This window comes from Lissotriton helveticus, chromosome 9, assembly GCF_964261635.1.
Source record: "Lissotriton helveticus chromosome 9, aLisHel1.1, whole genome shotgun sequence".
In the NCBI taxonomy this organism is placed as follows: domain Eukaryota; kingdom Metazoa; phylum Chordata; class Amphibia; order Caudata; family Salamandridae; genus Lissotriton; species Lissotriton helveticus.
Genome location: NC_136070.1, coordinates 828,682,725 through 828,695,565, shown reverse-complemented (window position 1 = coordinate 828,695,565; position 12,841 = coordinate 828,682,725).

The window sequence follows — 12,841 nt, the reverse complement described above, 5'->3', positions numbered from 1 at the left end:
CCTCAATCAACCGCACAGGTCTGCGGAGGGTCCGTCAGGGTCTGAGAGATGCCTCCACGTTCTCATTCTCAGCTTCAGCAGGATCCTCAGTCCTCAGCAACACAGGACTAGTGACGGTCTTTTCGCTGTTGGAAATTCCTGTTGTCTTGTCAAGAGCATTCCTGACAGCTGGGGTGCACTTTTGAAAATGGGACACATTGCGTGTGATTCTCTTGTTTTCAGATTCTGCAGTAATCATGGTCCCTTTCTGCTGAGTGACCACCAAAGGTTCAGCACGATATTTACAGTTTGTTTTCTTTTGTTGTTCCTGTTTGACGAGCACCCAGTCCCCTTCTTGGATGGACAGGGATTTATCTCTTCACCTAGCATCAGCATAGGTCTTCATCTTTTCTTTGTTTCTGCAATCTCGTTCAGCAATGTCCTCATGTTCAGCATTATCAGACTGGGATTGCAGGGTGTTTTCCCAAGTGGGTATTCTAGTCAGGATGGTACGCCCCAGCATGAGAGTGGCAGGGCACTTGCCAGTAAACGCATGAGGAGTTGTCCGATATGCCCTCAAAACTTCATTTAGAGCAACTTGCGGATCTTTCTTGTCTAGAGATACTTGCTGAAGTGTCTTTTTCAGAGTGGACATAAAACGCTCCACCATTCCGTTAGCCTGGGGCCAGAGGGGAGTGATCTTACGATGCTTAAAGTTAAGATGTTTGGCAAACTCCCCAAACTCTTGACCATTGAAAGGTGGTCTTGACTTCAATTGGAATACCCCACGCTGCAAACACTTCATCTAAGACAGAAATGGTACTGGTGGCCTTGGTGGACGAGACAAACTGTGCAATGGGGAATCTTGAGTACTCATCCATGAGTACCAGAATGTACTTCCCTGATTGAAGGGGTCCAAAAAAATCCAGGGCAATTTCTTGCCACACACCATTCGGCAGTGTAGACATTTGAAGGGGAGCGGGAGGCTCTCCTGGACCCACCAATTGACATTGAGGACAGTCCTTGAGAGTTAATTCCACCATCTGATCTAATAGCGGGAACCACACTCTCTCTCGTAGTGCTCTCTTAGTGGCTGCCATCCCACGATTACCTTCATGAGCCAAATTGATCACACCTTGACGAAGTTGCATTGGAATGACTATCCTTTGGTCTCTGAGTATGAGCCCTTCTGTTGTGATGGACAGTTCATCTCTCACATGTTTGAAAGCATTGAGTTCTTGTCTTTCAATGGGATGTTGGTTGTCATCATCATTACAATGTCGTCACATATCCGTTTGTATTCGTAGTTTCACTTGCTGCATGATATTGTCCTGGGCAGTGGCCTCATAGATGGCTTCCAGTGGGACAGGCGGTGGTCTGGCTTGGTGAACCACAAAATGGATATATTCCTCTGATAAGGACGGTCCTGACGCCCGTGATGTTCTGGGATGTCTCGACATATAGTCGGCAGGATTGGCAGCCTTCCCGGGCTTGTGTATGATGGTGTAAGTATACTCCTGCAACCGCAGACCCCAGCGTTCTATCCGAGGAGGCATCTTGGCTCTTGGGTTGCCAAATATGGTGACTAGTGCCTGATGGTCTGTGACTAATGTAAAATGTTTGCCGTAAACAAAAATGTGAAAGTGCTCACAAGCCCAGACGACAGCAAGACTCTCTTTCTCAGGCTGTGAGTAAGCCTTTTCAGTGTCAGTTAAGCTCCTGCTGGCATAGGCGACAATGTGTCTCTGATCAGTGTCATGATCGAACTGCACAAGGATGGCCCCATGGCCAACTGGGCTGGCATCCACAGTTATTTCCGTTTTCCTTTTGGGGTTAAAATAGGCCAAATTGTCTGCTGATTCAACTGCCCTTTTGATCTCTTGAAACGCCTGCTCACATTGGGGTGTCCACTTGAACGGTTGTCCTTGCTTGGTGAGGTTACGCAGCGGATAGCTAATGGTGGCGTAATCTTTTATATATCTAGCACAGTAGCTCGCCATAACAAGGAATGATCTTACATCTCCAACATCCTGTGGGCTTTCCGTGTCATTTAGGGCTGCCACCTTCTCAGGGTCTGGTTTCATTCCTGCACCCGAAAATATGTGCCCAAAGAACTTCATATTGGATTTGTGGAATTCCCACTTCTCTCTGTTCAGTGTGAAGTTTGCTTCAAGTAGAGCATGACAGACTCCAGTGCTATATCGTGTTCCTGGACATTCGCACCATAGACCAAGATATCGTCACTATAATTTAGTGCGTTGGGGATGTGGTGAATTGTCTTTCTTATGGACTCCTGAAAGATCTCAGCTGCAGAAGATACCCCAAAACTGAGTCGTTTATATCTGAAAAGTCCAAGATGAGTGGAAAATGTGGTGATATAGCGTGACCTCTCATGCAGCTCGAGCTGGTGATATCCCTTATTTAAGTCCAATTTGGAGAAGACTTGAGCTCCATTCAGGGACGCGATCATGTCACTCAGATGCGGCCCGGGATGACGTTCTCGCTCAATGGCTGTATTTGGGACTCTCATGTCAACACATAGGCGCACCTTTCCAGGGGTACCCTTTTTCGGTACGATCACCACTGGTGAAAACCATGGGGTAGGACCTTCCGTTCGCTCGATGATATCCGCTTGTAGGAGCTCTTGTAGTTCGTCCTCTACAGCCTTCTGGAGGTGAAACGGGACCCGCCTGTGGTGTTGAGTGACAGGCGTCACTTTCTCATTTATGTGTAGACGTACCTGACATTGCGTCATTTTTTCAAGTCCAGTGAACAGCTTGGGGAATTTACGGATGATGTCCGGATCATCGTGTACCCTATACAAGATTTCCACCAACCGAAGTCGCTCAGCGGTGGGGAGGCTGAGGAGGCAGTCCGCTTCTGGTCCTTCAATTACATGTATGTGAGCAGGTACAGATTGGTCATTGTGCGTGAGAGTGGTTGCAAACGTTCCCAAACACGTAAGTGGTTTTCTGGACATCCAGGTGTATACTCTGACGTGTGCAGGGCTTAATGGAGGTGTGGGCTTCATTCTTCTGTATTCAGTCACTGGGATGCAGTTTTGGGAAGCGCCACTGTCGAGCACAAACTTTGTCGCGTGATTCCCTACACGAATATCTAATGGGGGGTATTTCTTGAGCTGATCTGGGTCGGCCACTATGCAAATGTACTCATCACTGTCCTGTGACACAGGTGACGCCGACCGTGATTCTCGTGACGGTGACCGCCTTAGCCACTGTGATTTGCGTGACTCTCGATTCGACCGAGAGGATCCAGAAGACGATCCTTGACGGTCTCGGACTGCTTTGGCATGATGTCGCACAGTTGTTGGGTGAGACGATCTTGTGTAGTCCTTCTGTCTGTCCTTCCTATATTCTCCGCAGACATTTTCAAAATGATTGTCCCTCCCACACTTCCGGCATTGTTGTCCCAACGCTGGACAAGCATCCGTGTGCGGGAAGTCATATCCGCACCTATAACAGTTGAGAGGACGCTCCCGTCTCTTGTCGCGTCAACCGGAGTCATAACGTCCTAGTCCGGTATTCCTGCAATGAGATTTGGATCTTGACGTCCTTGACTTCTCACGAGAGTGTCTACGAGTGGTGCGTGCTTGAAGCCGGAAGGCCTGCTCGCGTTTCTCCACACGTCCCGCCTCCATCTTTTTAGCATGCTCCTCTGCTTGGTCGTGAATTCTAGTCATTTCTTCGATCTCATCCAACGTGTGACTTTTCCGTAGGAGGCGTCTCCGGAGTGATTCTGATTGACATCCCTCTATGATGCATAGCCTGATGGCATCTTCTGTGGAGAAGTTGTCAAATTCACCATATCGAGTGAGGCGTCGAAGTCTAGTGATAAATGTGCTCATGGGTTCTTCCTTTTCCTGTGATGCCAAATTGAAGGTGTATCTCTCATAATCCACATTTTTCTTGTGTAAGAACTTTCTATTCAGGGTGTCTCGGACTTTGGCATGTGACCCTGCGTCATCAGTCGGTAGTTCTTTGATGATTTTGCTAATTTCCTTCCCCATCAAATTGCGGAGCACAATTAATTTCTGATCTTCCTCCACTACCTGGGAGCCTTGCATAAAGTCTTTGAAATCCTCCAGCCATTCCTGCCACCTGAGGCCCATTCCTCCTCCCGCTATCAGTGCCATTGGTTCCGGACGGCGTAGATAGGAGGTGCCCATCATGCCTAATCGTTGACTGCAGCTGGAGCGTCGGCTCCTCTCTGTGGTGATGTCGTCATCTTATCCTTGTCTCAATCACAGCTTGTGCAGACGATCAGGCAGTCGGCTGAGGATTTATAGTTGCCTCTGACACTCGTTCGCCGGTGCGTCCAGCGGGGTGCTTTCACTCCTTTCTCACTGAATGTTTATCACAAGACTGGCATTTGCTTGTGCTTGTTAACTTCAGAACTTGCATTTGCTTGTGCTTATTGCATTGAAACTTTGCATTTGCTTATGCTTGTTGAATTCAGCTCTTGCATTTGCTTGTGCTTGTTGACCTTGTATCTTGTATTTGCTTATGCTTGCTGAAATTTGCAACTGCCCGACCTTAAAATGGCCGCTTAGCACCTTTAACAGGGGGTGGGAGCAAAATGCCTGACCCCAAAATGGCCACCGCTGTGGAAATCTCGTTTCCGACGAGATTTGGCTCTTTCTCTTGCTTTCAGTCAATTTTTTTACACCGGTGCTCACTCACCACACCGGATGGTAGGCAGCAGGACGCTCGCAAAGGCCAGGACCACTGCACCTCTATGCTGGCGAGCCCTCAGAAGCCTCTCAGACACAGGTAGGATCGGGGTGGGCTCCCGTCCTCGGTGTCTTCACGCCGACCCTCTTTGGAGCTGGGGTAGGCACCCAGGCTTCAGCGCACACGCAGCGCTCACAGGGCCACGCTCACCACGACCTCCAGGTTGCGGAGCCTCGTCCAGGGACGCGCTACCGGAGCTTCTCGCGCTCACGGCCCGCGCTCTCAAGAAAGAAGGGAGGGGGTGGTGCACTCTCGTCGCGACGGCGACTTTAATCAACTATGCCCCACGCTGGAACCAGATCACCGCTCAGGGGAGTAGCGCACTTGCACAGCGCTACCATCCCACCCTCGTCGCCAGCTGTAGCATTGTCCTCACAATGAAGAGGCCAACGCTGGTGATGATTCAAACAGAGCTTTATTCTCCACAACCCTTCTTCCCCTCGTCCCTACTCTAACTGCCCTTTCCGGTTCTCCCCTCCCCGTTCCGGTCCCTTCCATGACTCCACCCTCCATACACTAGACTGCTGCCTCATGACACCAGGGTACCGGTATATGTGCCTCTCTGTCTCCAGGTATTGCTGGTAAGATGCCACTGACTGACCTACAGTGTCTAGGTGCTGCCCTTGGAGGTTGTATATTGTGCTGCTGCAGTGTTCAGCCTGGAAGCCATCTCCTCCAGATAAGCAACCTTCTACTCTGCGCAGGGACAATCTGTCAAAGGAACATTGCTCCCTGCGCGCTGTTCTGTATCTCCAGGCTGCATATTGGTGCTTGTGGGGTGAATAGAACCAGACCTCACTCTTTATCATTGAACATTATTACTTCTACTTGCCCAGTTGAAAATTTAGCTCTGTATTTAGGCTTCTTTTGATTTCGGCAACAGTAGCGCACGGTTGGGTGCCATTTGTTTGTTATTGCTAACCAGCACTGCAGTTCGTAAAGTTCAGATTTGCTGCGCTTATTCTGACATCATGTGAGCATTTATGGGTTATCTGGTCATACCCTTTCTCATATTTGTTCTTTTTTACAGAGAGTGATGTTAGTGGATTCATAGCTTCCTTTTTTTAGAAGAATTCCATCTTCTTCCACCTGCCATGAAGAGGTCTGTCTACCGCAGCCCCGCCCTCTGTTCTTCGCCACAAGACTGCAACATGGTAAGGAGGATCAAAGACAAGCAAATATTCCTTTTGACGGGAAGATAGTTCCTCCAGTGGCCATAAACTCATTAACCCAGGCTGTTGCACACAAGGCATGTCATGGCCCTGAAGCACCACACTGATTCTTATGGGTTTGAAAGCCAGCATAATCATAATTGATGAGAAGATCAACAGCCTTACCATCCCCATGGACAAGAGGAGAAAGTTTCTAGGCAAGAAGACTGGATGTTTGGGAGGCGGGTTTCAGGCACTGAGCATGGCGGTAAAGGGAGCAATGAAAAGTTTCCAAAGATGTAAGCGGCATTTGAACCGACCATGAAAAAGAAAAGGGATCTGCAAGGGAGGTCAAGATGTAAGAAAGTGCACATTCTGGGAGTTCCAAACACTAAGATCCCTGGTATTATGGAGTAGCTAATGAAACCTCTGCTAGTGCATTATTCAGCAGGGAGGTTTTCTCAAATCTGTTTGTGGTAGAGAGACCACGTCCAGCATGTTAGGGTGCCCACTTCTCCATTTTCCTGGATTATACTGCTGCTGTAGAGGGGGCATGTAGATCCTTTTTAGTCATTAAGAGGTGACCCTGCTGTCCCTACTAAATTATGGATGGAGTACAATGAAAACATTTAATTTTTAGCAAAGTTAGAAGTCACGTTGCACTTTGATGATTCCCTCTTCTCAGGCAAGAGGTATGGTGACATATGGATGGAGGGGGAGACTATGACACTGGCTTGATCTCTGTTTCATCAATACCACAATGCATGTAAATGGAAAAATCACAATGATTTTTTGCTGAGGCGGATAAAAAAATGTTTTGATTCTTTTCATTTGTTTCACTTTTACATATTTGCAGAGAAGTAGAATTCATTCAGCCCTAGTCTGGAGCTCCTTGAATTAATTTAAAAGATGAGAGGGTCTGTGGTTCCGTTGAATCTCTTGGTTGTCCTATTGGGGCAATGGACCACAGACTGGGATTTTGATTCAAAGACTAAACAAGGAAATGGATACAACAGATGTTGTTGCTGAACTCATGGCAGCGCCCAATCTATCAACACATTGTGGCAGAAACTGTGCAATGTATTTGTTGTGGAGAATGAGTTCTGCATAGTCTGTTCTCCATCTGTCTAAAGCTGGTGTACAATTGAAAGCACATGTTACCTCATCCAAACCTGTGCAGATCGGATTCAGAGGTTTAACTTCCTCCATGCCGCCTCGGAAAAAATATTAAACGCTTTGGGTTCGAATATTCTGGAGGTGCCAATGAACATTATGATGATGTGTGAGATATGAGCAAGGTAGATTGTTAATAGAGATTATCCTGATATCAGTTCGAACCTTGACCCAAATCGTCACCTTTCTGTATTGTGAAATGCCTTTTTTCCAATATAGCTTCTGCGATAAGAGAAATAACAGTATGATTCAAATGGTTTGTGTGTGAGTGGACTCATAAGCCTCAATGTTGAATTTCTTTTCTTGGGTGGTTCTTGTTTTGGAAAACTGTGAAAAGAGGCTTTTACAAATGTACAACTTTGCAAAACAAGCCAAAGTAACCCGTTTGCTCCATTTTTCCTGAAGATTAATGCAATGCTAACTTGGTCATCACACAGAATTAGTATACTGTGAATAATGAATATTCTTAAACTTTTTGGAATGTATTTATAAAAATTGCATAGTCACAAATTAATTTAAACAAAGATCGCGTGTAAGTGACGCATTTGTATACAAAGAGTTGCTAGGTGCACAAATCACTACATTTCTCCAATAGAAGGATGGAAGAGTAGGCATATTTGTAACAAGGGAAAACGCTGCAAAAGTAATACAATATACTACAAAACTCCTAACCCTCAGTTTCTATACTCCACATTGAGTTCAATCACAAAAATCGAAGTTCAGGAAAATTGTTGTAAATCACCATTGTGCTTAAATACCATGACGTGTCTTTTTTTTACCGACTCGAAAACTAACTAGGTAGTCGTAAATTACTCTTTACACTTGTACATTTAAATCTTATTAATCAAAGTTCTTGTGTGTTTTTGGTGACCCTTGAAGTGTTCCTGTTTTGCAGACCTCTTGGCTACCTGTACAATTTGACAGAAAACCACCCGAATAAGATGTCTTTTGCCGAGCTCTGAGCTGATCTTTTAAAACAGGAAGAGACCGGCAGCCAGAGAGTGTCACACCTGTTTGGCAACCCTTAATCCAACTGTTTGCTAATCTGGGCCCCGCCCTCCTTCTAACACGCAGGCCATGTTTCCGTTCCGCCTTTTCAATCTGCGTTCATTTGCAGGCTATGTTACATCAGCTATGCTGGTCTATGACGTCTGGTTCCAGTACCCTTTATTATGGATGCCAGCTTTTAAAAATATATGATACAATGTGAATAAGAAATGTGTGTGTGTCTGTGTGTGTGTGTATTTATTTTTCACATCAAAAACAGCTGTTAAATCGATGATTTAGATAGGTGTTGGAATGAGACACAAGCAAACATTAGAAAAACACAGAAACCACTGAAATATGGCAGTTGAAGTTAAGCAAACTTTAACTTGCAACTTCTTCATGCACTACTATGACCTCACATATTACATCACTCATGAAATGCTTAATGACATCATTGATTATATTTAAATAACAATTGATGATTCGGACAGTGTTCTGTAGACTTTGCGAAGTAGGAGTAACAAAGCTACCTAAATCGATGGTAGGACTCATAAGCTTGTAAGTTTTTAAAAGATGCAAAAGCAATTGTACAATATAAAAGTGAAGTTACTTGCATTCACTCAACGGATGAGTGAAGTGGGGGTAGGTCACTTGCAGAGCGATGTCGGCCGAACATCACTGAACAGACCCTTTGGTCAACCGTTGCTATGAAGGGCTGAAGGCTGAGCAAGAAAAGTGATAGGTGGTCATGGGCCAGGCCATAGGGCAAGCCCGCCACTACATCTCTATAGTATGTTGGCTGCAGGGTCTGGTATGACACCAGGCCTTGCCGACTACCTTCACTGTGTAAATTCAAAGTCTGTGCATAGTGAGGGTTGGCAGCATGGTGGGGCGGGGAGTTGGTACAGTACCTTGGCCACAGGCTAAACCCTGTGTCAAACGTGTCCTTCATATGGATGAAGATTGTGTGTAGTGGAGGTTTGATGCTCGCAGAGGGTTGGGCGCAAGGCCTTGTCAGAGCCTAAGCACTGAGTCAATGTCCTCCTACGGATTGGATGCAAGGTAAAATGAATGAAATGAAATGGAAAGATAATTTATAAAGCGCGATGGCTACCCTAAGGCGTCCCAGCGCAGAAGCTATGACTGAAATATCATGAAAGATGTTATCATTTATTTCATGTATCATGTCACTAATGATGTAATATGTGAGGTCATTAGTAGTGCACGATGGGGGCGCAAGTTATAGTTAGCTCTCTACACCATAGCATCTGTGGCTTTTTTAATATACACTTGTATCGCATTCCAAAGCCAAATTATAATGTTGCTAACATTTCTATACAATGTTAGTTGCAGTAGAAAAAAAGGGAATCAACTGACAGGCGCCTGCTACAACTTTACTCAGAATATCAGGCTATATTCTCACATGACTCAGGAAGATAGAATGAGAATATAGTAAAAGTAGTCTCATTTTAGCTTCAAAAAGTATATTAATAAAGCGATGGATAGAATGCTTGAATTAATCTTATCCACTGGTAATTTCTCAGGGCTGCATCCCAACCCATCGTTATTTTGTCCACCTGAGTTTGGACCCAGCTATATGCCAATCAGTCTTGATCCTATTCCAATGGACACAGTCCAGCCCAAACTGCCAAGCCAGGTCCTACCTGAACCGAACAGAAGCAATCCAGGACTGGTTTGCCCTGCTTAGGACTCATCAGCCAGGTATAGCTTGGCTCCAGTGACACAGTGTGCACAAGATCCACATCTGGGAATACCCGTCCCACTTACGGTGACAGAAAAAGTATACAAAAAAGAGATGGATGGAATGCTTGAATGAATCTCAGCCACTTTTAATTATTCGGGTCACATGTATATCCACTGTTATTTTGCACACCATGCAACCTCAGTTTGGACCCAGCTATAGGCAAATCATTCTTGACCCTGCGCCAATGGGAACAGTCCAGCCCCAATTGCCAAGCCAGGCACTCCCTGAACCAGAACACAAGTAAACCAGGACTGAGTTCGCCCTACGTAGAGCTCATCAGCCAGGTATAACTTGGTTCCAGTGACGCAGTGTGCACAGGACTCACTTTTGGGCATACCTGTTTCAATACATAGTTATAACACAGTGACCAAATCATAAGAGCTGAGAGTAAAGCGTTCTAACTTTTGTCCGCTGAAACTATCTCTTTATACCTACGTTCTGAATATGAGCTTCATCTGAAATTCATACATCTATATAAACCGTAATGTCATGAAACATGATACATGATCCATTATCACCATGAAAGAAACACAGCAACTCCATGAAAATGACACAACAACCAAGAAGTTACAAGTTGAAGTTTAATTGATCAATCAAATCAATTTATAATTCTTTATTTGAATTAAAAGCAGACCATAAAAGAAAGCAGTACATACTATATACAATCCAATTTGATTAATAATAAATCAAGTGCTTGATATACCACTTTTAAAATCAATCCAAGCAGCAGGTAAAACCAATCAAGATGCTATTACAACACAAAATCTATTACATCATTCTAAAATCATTGCATTTTTCATTAATATAGCGCCATTTAAGAAACATGCACCATAAAATCAAGTTTGAATGTCAGGCAGCATCTGTAAATATAACAGGGCAGGCCTAGCTTGCCTAACATTTCGCTCAACAAAAAGTGGCTTTAAGAATCTTCTTGGGGATGGGGGGGTCATGCCGGCAAGATGGCTGCCTGGCAGCGCTAAATATCCTACCACCCAAGGGACACCCATTGCCTGCAATGTGTGGAGGCTGTTTCAAGAAGTGCACCCACTGGATCTGCGGCAGGGACCTGGATATTCCCGAGAGGTCCTGGTGCGAGGCCGGTATGGTCAGGGAGCTCTGCGTTAGCCCCAGGGCTCACGAAGCAGAGAGGCGGCAGATGAAGAAGGTACAGACGGCATAGGAAGGTGGTCTGGTGTTTGGCCCTTCTGCTCCTGCAGGTGAGGACTCTGTGGTGCTGGCCCCGGCTGTGGTCGAGAGTGGGCCCCTTGCCGCATAGACCCGGTGAGAGAGTCCTGGAGGCACGGGGAAGCCAGAAGAACCCCCACAACTCGTACTGATAGGAAGTGGAGCCCGGGCATAGCGGACTCACCTCTATTCTGGCGGGCCCAGAGAGATGACAGCCATGAGGCCTGCCAGGCTGCCTGGCGAAGCACAGCGGTCGGAATGTGCCTCAGGTCGCTCATCCACGAATGACCCCGGGTTACACCCCACCCCCAGGATACTTCAACTGGCTGAGGAGAGGGGAGTGGGTTCAGACACACACTGATACAGTCACGGGATTGTAGTAGTCGCACTTAGTGAGGAGTGGGTACACAACATGGATGGGGAGGCACAAGCCTCTTTGTGGCAGGTGGTGGGAAGGTTACAATTGGGGGTGGGGTCGCACATTACTCACACTATTGTAAGGTGGAGGGAAGGTGACAGGAGCAGATGACGGGGGCAGGGAGCCGGGGTGGGTCCGAAGACTTGCGATGATTCATAGATCATGATGGGAGGACCCACAGGCTGTCAGGATCAACAGCACAAGTTCTCCACATGTGTCACAAATCATAGGAATCATAAGAAACACAAGATGTGGAACCATGGGCACCCTTGGAGGGTGGCTTGGAATAAATATAACTTCAAGATGGCTACTCTAGTTTTCAACTAAGAACAGTTCTAATTCGATATGAAACGTGGGCCATCTAAAAATAGCACACTTCACTGAAGTGAATTCCAGAGTACGCACCTCACAGGCTTTCGGCTGTTGAATGTAGAGAGGCAGTTTACATAAAGTTCGTCATGTTTATTCGGTGAGGAGTTTAAGGGTCGCTTTACAGTAGTCTGTCTGGCTTTCAGTCTCCTAAATTACCCGAAGACAAAAGAGTTCTTCTACTGAGTCTGCGCTCTAGGGAAGTTTTCCCTTTTGCGCATGTTTAAAATCAGCACCGGAACGAAGTAGAATTCACCTACATTTGGAGTCGGCATAGGGAGAAGTGTCTTCTCTAAGCGCATGCTGAACATTTCACAGTTGGGAAGCTGATGCGGTGCCCAGCTTGAAGTCTGTGCAGTGGATTAGCGTTTTCCTACACCTATGAGCTCTCGCTTCTTTAGAGAATTCCTTGATGACAGAACTGAAGTGGTGTTGGTGATTTTTCAGAACTCTTCAGTGACTAGAGCTATGTTCCTCAATCCAGAACATTCAGCTAAGTACAATTTTTTTGTGTAACTGCTTGTAGTATCATTGGAAGTACATTATACGTTAAGACTGAGCAGAGCAAGAAAAGATACAATACTTACCAGAGTTTCGTTCCTCAGGAATCCTTCACCTGTTAAAAAAGAAAAAGAAAAGAGTTAAAGATTTGCAAGAGAAGTAGTTCCTAAATAATAACAATTATACTATTATACGATAGGTTTGTACCTAGGATATCATCTACTCGTTTCAACAGAGGAGGAGCACAGGTCTCGGATTAACTGGGTATGTTAAGTCAAGTGAGAATTTTAAAATGTATAAGTATAGTAAGAGTCTAGAAAACTATTGTCAATCTTCAGAACTCTAACCACACGTCATGTTTAGTTTTGTAGGTACTCCAGAAAGAAAGACGCTCACATCAGAACCAGATAGAGGAGGTCTTGATTGAAAACAGGAGCAGAAACCAAGAAAACTCAAGGCAGTCTCTTCTTCATTTATTATTTTGTCCCAAACCCCTAAACACCCCCACCCCCCTTAGGACCCACAGGGTTTCCAGTAGATAGTCTGGTCACCTGAGGAGTTC